Raw genomic sequence first — 8,941 nt, forward strand, 5'->3', positions numbered from 1 at the left:
GTAGATCACATTGATGGGGGGGGGGGGGGAAAGGAGACTCCATTGATCCTCTCTGCCTCTTTTATGTTCCTGTGGATTGACCTCTGATCCATTTCACTGCAGCCACAGTACCACACTATAATGCAGCCGGCCAGGACGCTCTTGATATAGCTTCTATAGAAGGTTGACATTATGGTCACCTCTAAGTGTCTCTAAGTGATTTTGGCTGATTAATTGTTCAATAGGAATTCTCTCCATGTGTCTTTACCCTCATGGAACACTTGAGAATAAGGAAAAAGTAGAATCCAGTAACGTTTACAGAAGCTAGAGAGTTCTACATGATAAATACCATATACAAGACTCCAGGATCTTCAGTCCTGGAAAGTGCTTACATTTTATTTGTATCTGACATAGAACTTAAAACAATTTCTGAGGCCTACATTTTCATATATGGTTCATGTTTCCTATCTCTGCTCCTGCTGCCTCATTTCCTTTAACTTAAAGCATCTGGAAAAAATTAGCTTTCTGTGTTAAAATATAACTTCAAGAAGAAATATGCAATAGAACTCTTTTAGCATGAAACCCTGGCCTAGAAATTCAATCACTCCTAAATAAGAGTACTAAAGCTACAGCATGTGGTTAACTCTATTCATAGCTTTGCAGCTGTGATGTGGTATCTGATTGAAATCCTGGTGCAACGGTTTGAACAATTCTTAATTTCACCTGGTTTATGCTTGTTTGGAAGATTGGTGGTTCAATATGCACACCTGCTGACCCATCAGATGCCAATTAATGTAAGGGTTCCAGTCTGAAAGAAGCAATGTTCCAAAGCCAGAAGACTACTTGAAGTGCATGCGCTGCAAGGTGGAGGTGGGACGATGGGCAAAATCTCCTTCATGATCCTGTGGATGAAGCAGGGTGGTGGAGCCACCTCCTCTGCACCAGGAGTGCCTGGAGGGCTCCCAGAGCAGTGAAGGAAATAGTATGTTGTTACAAAATAACTGCTGGACGTGACTCTCCAGGTATTAGAAGGAAGAAATTTTGTGGCCCTGCCACAATTAAATCTGTAGCTTACTGATGTAAACTTCAAATAGGTATCTCAGCACACATACATATGGACTTGGTTGGAGGATAAGGTTCTATCCTTAATGGCATGAAGGTCACCCGATCAGCACACCCAGGGTTTCATCAAGGCCTTTGTCGTGTCTCCTTCCTTCAAAGGAATGATCAGTCAGTCTTTAAATTTTGCGTGATTAATAATGATTCACTTTTAAATTCACTGGAAAGCGTAAATCTGAATAATTTTACACCAATGATGCAATTTCTAGGCAGCATCTATTCCAATTCCATATTGCCTTACCATCATACAAATAATCAATTTTTAAAATCAATGTCTTTGCAGAAAGAAGATGAATTTTCTGCTGCATACTGATCAAATCTACAAAAATGTATGAGGGCATGGATTATGTCAGGCTATGGCAGACGGCTAAAGTGATGGAAACGTCAATCAAACATAATGTACTGGTGTAAACTTAAATGATCATTTAAAATACAAACATTTATTTACTGTGCATGTTTCTGAAAGTTTTACTCTCCTTTTAATAAACATATTTCAAAGTATATCTGTTATTCTCAAGTGATCAATTATTTGTAATAAAAAGATGAATATATAGGAAGGAATGTATCAATATTTAATGATTTATTCGTCCACCAATGTAAGGCTGCCAGAGCAAAATGGTAATGATCTTGATGAAGATCTGATCTGAAACCTTTGACCATTCTTTTTCTCTCACTGATGCTGCTTGACCTGTTCGGGTTCCCTCCAGTGGATTGTTTTCTGCTCCAGATCCCAGCATCTACAGCCTCACACATGATTAACTATTCTACTGAGACAAACAAAAATGATGGTTAAATTACAGATTTTCTCTGGGATTGCTCATAAAATATGCGAGGACATTTGTGGCTGTGAATCACGCATGATGGCCAGTGTCATGTCATCACTGATTTTCTGTAAATAAATTATATTTCAGCTACATATTTCTCTTATTTTTAATACTATTTTTAGAATTAGTTAGTGACAATCCAAAATGGAAGTGAGGTGAAGGCATCTTCAACACGCTGATATTCTGTGATCTCGAGTTGGATGTAGACATCGGATCTTGTGATGGATCTAGAGGAGGATGAGCCCGTAATTCAAGAGGGAGCTGAGAGCAATACACTGCACTGCAATATGGAATGTGCTGGAGGTTAGATACTTGCACCTGCGCATTCGCCATTGAATCCAAAGATGGGTGTGAGGTAGTGAAAAATTAGCATGTTGTGGCACAGGTTTACATAGGTCAGCACAGCATCGTGAGTGTGATGTCATGTTCTACGTACACCTTCTGCATTATCCTGAGCTCAGGGGTTGGATACACTTAGTCAATGACCTTTCAACTTTACATCAGCATGGTCCAATTCAGTTTCATGGAGTCGTCCACCTTCATTTATCCTTCTTTATTTGAATTAATATTCATTATGGAGATAGATATTTTAATACCTTTAATTTTTATTAAATATCATTGTCGATTTTCATTTTTTATGCTCTTCAAATGTGACATAATTAGCAATTAGGAACAATGACAGCATGTGCTGTTGGAAACCTATCTTCAGATCCCAACACAGGGCCTTCAGTTCAGTCACCTGTCCATTCCATTGCACAGGAGAATATCAATGATTACAGAGCTGCAGAAGTAAGTGCAAATGTGGAGCAAGTATTTGGGAATGGGAGCTTGGGGAGGGGTGGGGGTACACAAAGCACTGGTCCAGGTCCAGTGAAACCCAGTTCATTGTATTACTGAGCATTTACATAAGGATGTAGTCAATGAAAGCAAAAGCATGTCATTTTGATTCTTATGCCTTCTCCAGCATTCAATAAGATCATAGCTGAACATTTAATTTAATTTAGACATACAGCACGGTAACAGGCCCTTTCGACCCTTGAGCCCAATTGACCTACAACTGTCAGTAGGCTTCGAAGGAAACACATGCAGATAAGGAACGTATGTACAAACACCTTGCAGGCAGCACCGGATTTGAACCCCAGTTGCTGCACCATAACAGCGTTGTGGTAACTGCTACACTAACCATGCTGCCCTCAATTTACATCAATGACATTTTCCTGCTCTGATCCAACATACCTTGATTCACTTAAGGTTTACAAACTTTTCTTGGATATAAGCAATGACTGAGCCATTGAAGCCTTCTTGGGTAAGAATTCCAAAGACTCACAATCCTGTAAGTAAAGAAATTTGTTCACACCTTGATCTTGTTTGGCGAACCTCTTAATCTAAGACAGATTAATGTAGTGGCGAAAGTAGCATATACTATTGGGCCCCCATGCTTATGTACTATGAACTATGTGAAACTTTTTCGCTTTCATCTTTGTGCAGCAAACTATGAGATACCACACTGAAAGTCTGTGCTAATAACTTTAAATTTAAGGTTAGCAAATTTAGCCAAAGGTGAAAATGAAAATGTAAATTGAAACAAAAAATAATCCTCATCTCAGCTGGCTTGTTTCGTTCATTTACACGTCAGGGGAGTTGCATGATGTAAATAGCAATGATAAGCAGTAGAGGCTCCAGCTGCGTGGGGGATTGTAGGTAACGAAGGCGGCCATTGATCCTCCATTGAGCCAGCCAAAAGCCTCTGCCTCTACCATAAGTAAGATTTGTTTTAACAAAACGTATAAGTACATTTTAACAGGGGAGGGGAGGGGAAGGGGGGTGGGGGCAATTTCAGTGTAAGTGCAAAATGTGTGAGTAAATTTTAACAGGGGAGGGGGGTGCAATTTTAGTCCTTGCCATAGATGCTATGTTCCCTAGATAAGCCACTGGTAATCACTGAATATATAGTAAGAAAACTAGCAACAATTTATTAAGAATAATTAAGGGTATTTCGAATTTACCAAAATGGACATGCAGGATCGACATCAGAAACTCTCTCGGGAGTGGGGTGGGGTGGGGGGAGGGATGTGTGGCAGTCACACTTCCGCCTCATTGCGCATGCGCCAGCCAGCATTTCATGTGCTGTCATCACACTTACCCCTCATCGCACTTGCACCAGTTGGCACAATTTAGGCCCCCTTTAAAATAAATGCTACAGACCTTCCAATACCTTAATCTGGTACTGGTCTATGACCATAACTGATGGTTCAAGACACCACAGGGGATTCAACTTCAATGTGAATACTCCTCATTTTTCAAAGCTCTTGTGAGTACAGATTCAGTCTGCTAAATCCATCCTCACAAAACATTCCCTGAATCACAAGTATTAGCTTTCTGATGTAAAGAGACCATGCTTATAAATAATATTCTAAATGCAGTCTAATCAAGGCCTAGTATAATTGAGTTGTAACATGAAAGTCTGCAAATGCTGTGATTGGAGTAGAATTACAAAAATACTGCAGGAACTCAGCAGGAATTGCAGAATCCATAGACAAAGATATACAGTAAAACTCTCGTATCCAGCACCTAAAGAAGATGCCAGATAAGTGAATTTTCCAGTTGCTTGAGGTTGTGTGTTGCCTAGATTAGTGAACTAATGGCGAGACACACCAATTTTAAACCTGTAATTTTTACCTATTTATTTTCCTTGAGTTTTTTTTTTGCTGATTGCTTGAGGCTGCCAGTTGCTTGAATTCCAGATAACATGGGTTTTACTGTATAACTAACATTTTGGGCCTGAGCCCTTCTTAAGGTATGAGCACAAAATAAACAGGCAGGAATGTCAATAAAAAGGCTGGGGGAGTAGGGAAGAAAGGGCAGGGGAAGAGCACAGGCCAACAGACAAAAGGTGATGATTGGATTTAGCTAGGAGGATAGGAAATAAATTGTCAAGAGAATTGATCAGGGGAGGGGTTGGCTCTGTGAATGCAGAACTGGAGGAAAGGAGACAGAGGTAAGGGGAGAGAAGGGGGAGGGGCAGCTAATGGAAACCAGAGAGTCAATGTTAGCGTCATCTGGTTGGACGGTGCCCAGCCAGAATATGAGGGGTTGTTCCTCCAATTTGCAGGTGGCCTCAGTCCAGCATGTCCATGTTGCAAATGGAGAAATATAAATGGAGTAATTAACTGCTGAATGTCATTGCATATTTTGTGTCATTATTTTAGATGTATCCAAGCTTTGTGTCAACCACAGAAAATCAGTGACCCTATCCATCAAAGATGAAAGGATGTGGTAAACATAGTGCTAAATGCTGAAAGGAGTATTAGTACATATCAAATTTTACCATTGAAATTCATTTCCATTCAAAGGAATTAAATTTCAGATACAGAGCAGTAAATACAATTGCTACCACATAAATCCAACACATACTATATAGTTTTACACCCTTTTCCCTCTTTGACTATATTTGTAGGCAGGTGTAAAATGGGTTTCCCAGCTGATGACATGGGACCTTCTAGAAAGATTTATCAACCTTGAAGATAAATTACCTAAATGATAATGGACTACAAAGGCTAACAGATCACACAAATTAAAATTTTATTCCATGGAAGTTAGGAGTGTAAAAGATGATTTGACAGAAGTTTTCAAGATATTATGAAGAATCAGTGGGTGATGTTGGAATGAAACATGAAAGTCTTCAGACTCTGTTATTGTAGTAAGAAGACACAGAAATGCTGGAGGTCTCCTCTACATTGGAGAGTCTGGACATAGATTGGGAGATTGCTTTGTTGAGTATCTCGGCTCTGTCCGCCACAATAGTGTGGATCTCCCAGTGGCCACCCAGTTTAATTCCCCATCCCATTCACTTGCTGACATGTCTGTCCATGGTCTCATGAAGTGCCAGACTGAGACCACCTACAAATTAGAGGAACATACCTCATCTTCTTTCTGGGCACCCGCCAACCAAAAGGCATTAACCAACTTCTCTGTTTTCCATTAAAACCCCTCCCTTTTCTTCCTCCCTGTTGCCTTTCCCCCAGCTCTCTCTCTCTCTCTCTCTTTTCCCTTTGCCTCCTTTCACTGAGCCAAAATCAATTTTCACCTCTCCTCTTATCATTTCTAGTTAACACCTAGTTAACACTTGGTCTGAACTCCTCCCCCAACAGTATTCAGTTTTTATTCTTACACCTTCCTGTTCATTGCTTATTCTTTGAAGAAGGGCTCAGGCCCAAAATATATCTTTACCTCCTCTGGTCACTTTGAGACCTGCTCAGTTCCTCCAGCATTTCTGTGTATTTTTTACAATGGGTGATGTTGACAGAAACCATTTCCATTGGTTCAGCACATACGGATGAGGGAACATGACCTAGCAAAAATATTTGGATCTTGTGAACTGAATGGTATGGAGTTAAGTCATAAACTTGTCATGGCCTCATTGAATAGTGGAAAAGACTCATGAATATAGGTAGTCTTCTGTTTCCATGTTCCTATACTTTACGGTGGGGAAGAACAGAGGGACCTTGGGGTCCAAATCCATAGGTCTCTTAAAATTGTCACGCAGGGTGCAAGTTAGTTAAGAAGGCTTATGGAATGCTGGCCTTCATTAGTCAGGGGATTCGGTTCAAGAGCCATGAGGTAATGTTGCAGCTTTAAAAATTCTATTTAGATTACACCTGGCATATTGTATTCATCTCTGCTTGCCTCATGACAGGAAGGATATGGAAGCTTTGGAGAAGGTGCAGAGGAGATTTAGCAGGAGACTTTTCTTATTAGGCAAGGTTAACGAGCTAGGACTTTTCTCTTTGGAGTGAAGAAGAATGAGAGGTGAGTTATTAGAGGTCTACAGGATTATGAAAGGCATAGATAGGGTTGGACAGCTAGCACTGTTTTCCTGGGTCAACAATAGCAAATACCAGAGATATCTGATATTAAGGTGAGGGGAGGAAAGTTTAGGGGAGATATCAGGTAAGTTTTTTTAACACAGAGAGTAGAGGGTTCCTGGATTGCATTGTGAGGGTGGTGGTGTAGCCTGGTATGAAAGGGACATTCAAAAGACTCTTAGACAGACATATGGGTGCAAGGAAAATAGAGGGTTATGGGTGTCAGGTAGAGAAGGTTTAAATTGTTGAGTAGGTTTATATAGGTTGGCACAACATTGTGGGCTGAAGAGCCAGAACTGTGCTGGAATGTTCTATGTCCATCTTCTAAATGTGAATAATGTTTATCAATTCAGTGTAGAAAGAACAGACAGGGAAAAGATCAAATTTGTACACATATTCTAGGCCAGGAAATATTATGGTTTCATAATCTCACATCCAATCTGTGAACATTTCCATAATTTTGTAATAAATATTTATCACATATTTAAATTAGACATTACTTTCAAAATTCTGCAGTTTAATGTTATCATTTAATTTTTGGTCATCTTGACAAAGTGACCCTGGCTAATTATTGACCTCCAATCAAATGTATTGTTTAAGGTTCACAGATAGGTAAATTGTATGGGTCCTTGGTGCGGTTTTGTCTTTTCAGCTTTTGTTTATTCAGATGGAGGCATCCCACAGGCCTGGGTGTGTCTCACTGTAATCAACTCCTTGTATATTTCGGAGACTTTAATGTAAATTTGAGGAGGTTTGTTTGAACCAAAGTGCTTAATTGTGGCAGAGAGTGATTGATCAGTTTCCATTGGAGGTGTGTGTTGTAAACTTGCTGGTTTGAAAATTTAACACAATGTGTTCTGTTCACTCCCAGATCTTAAATCCTTGTTGTCAAGGTAATGATGTCTGGACAATTGTGTAACAATTACAAATGCGTTCAACAGAAATAAAAGGTTTTTTTTTAAATGAAGGCAGTTCAAAGACCATTGACAGTCTATATTCATTACATAATACATCTCAGCTGCAGGCATTTATGGAACAAATATACTTTATTACATCATACTCTAGTATTACCCTTTTCTACTTCAGTAATAATAAATATATCTCAAAATCATTGAATTAAGGGACAGGGGTGCTATCCCTGTGGTACACCATGTTTGCCTCCTACCCACGGAAGATCTCTTTGTTCTCATTCTTTACTTTCTGTATGATAACCAATTTTCAATCCATATTGATATGTTACCCCTCTATTCTATGTGTTCTATTCTCATTGACCAATCTCCTGTGGTATCTTCTCCAAAGCTTTCTGAAAATTCAAAAGCATCCCATCCACTAATTATCTATTTTCCTAGTCACAAACATAAAAACCAGCTAATTCAAAAATAACACCAAATTTTCCTTTCGTGTAGCGATGCTGACTCAGCTCAATTCTTCTCAATATGTCTTGTTACTACATCCATTACTTTTGATTCCAACCCTTTCCTCATCACTGGTGTTAGGTTTACAGGTTATTAGATCCCTTCCCTCATAAATAACAGGATTACCCTTGTTATCCTCCTATTCACATGAACAATTCTGGATGTAGAAAATATTGGAAGACAATAACCAAAGCATGCATTACCTCTTCTGCCATTTGCTTCAAAACTGTGTGGATCATCAGGTCCTTGGGATTTATCAGCTTTTATTCTCACCCGCTTCACTCTTTTTTAGTTTCTTATTCTTGCTGGAACCATTCACTCATTTTTTTTTGTATCTTTCTAAAAGCAGAAACAAAGTAGATGGAATTCAATGTAGACAAGTGCAAGGTGCTGCATTTCGGTAAAAATAACCAGAATAGGACATATGCAGTTAAGGGGAGGGCATTGAGGCATGCAGAGGAGCAGAGGGACCTGGGGGTTATGGTACAGAGTTCACTGAAGGTGGATTCCCATGTAGACAGGGTGGTTAAGAAAGCATATGGTATGCTGGCCTTCATAAATCATAGTAGAGTATAGGAGCTGGGAAGTGATGCTCTGGCTGTTTAAGGCATTGGTGAGGCCTGGTTTGGAGTACTGTGCTCAATTCTGGTCTCCAAGTTATAGAAAGGATATAGATAAGGTGGAGAGGGTGCAGAGAAGGTTTACAAGGATCTTGCCTGGCTTATGGCATCTGGATTAC

The 8,941-nt window shown here is 39.6% G+C and overlaps 1 long non-coding RNA gene across 1 annotated transcript; it reads right to left on the reverse strand.

The window, feature by feature from the left end:
* Nucleotides 1-1,708: 1,708 nt before the first annotated feature.
* Nucleotides 1,709-8,532, reverse strand: LOC138743044 (uncharacterized). Its single transcript, XR_011344618.1, has 3 exons — nucleotides 8,406-8,532; nucleotides 3,159-3,253; nucleotides 1,709-1,862 (listed from the first exon to the last, which is right to left on the reverse strand). It is a non-coding gene; the product is annotated as an uncharacterized lncRNA (long non-coding RNA).
* Nucleotides 8,533-8,941: the final 409 nt, after the last annotated feature.

This window comes from Narcine bancroftii, chromosome 9, assembly GCF_036971445.1.
Source record: "Narcine bancroftii isolate sNarBan1 chromosome 9, sNarBan1.hap1, whole genome shotgun sequence".
In the NCBI taxonomy this organism is placed as follows: domain Eukaryota; kingdom Metazoa; phylum Chordata; class Chondrichthyes; order Torpediniformes; family Narcinidae; genus Narcine; species Narcine bancroftii.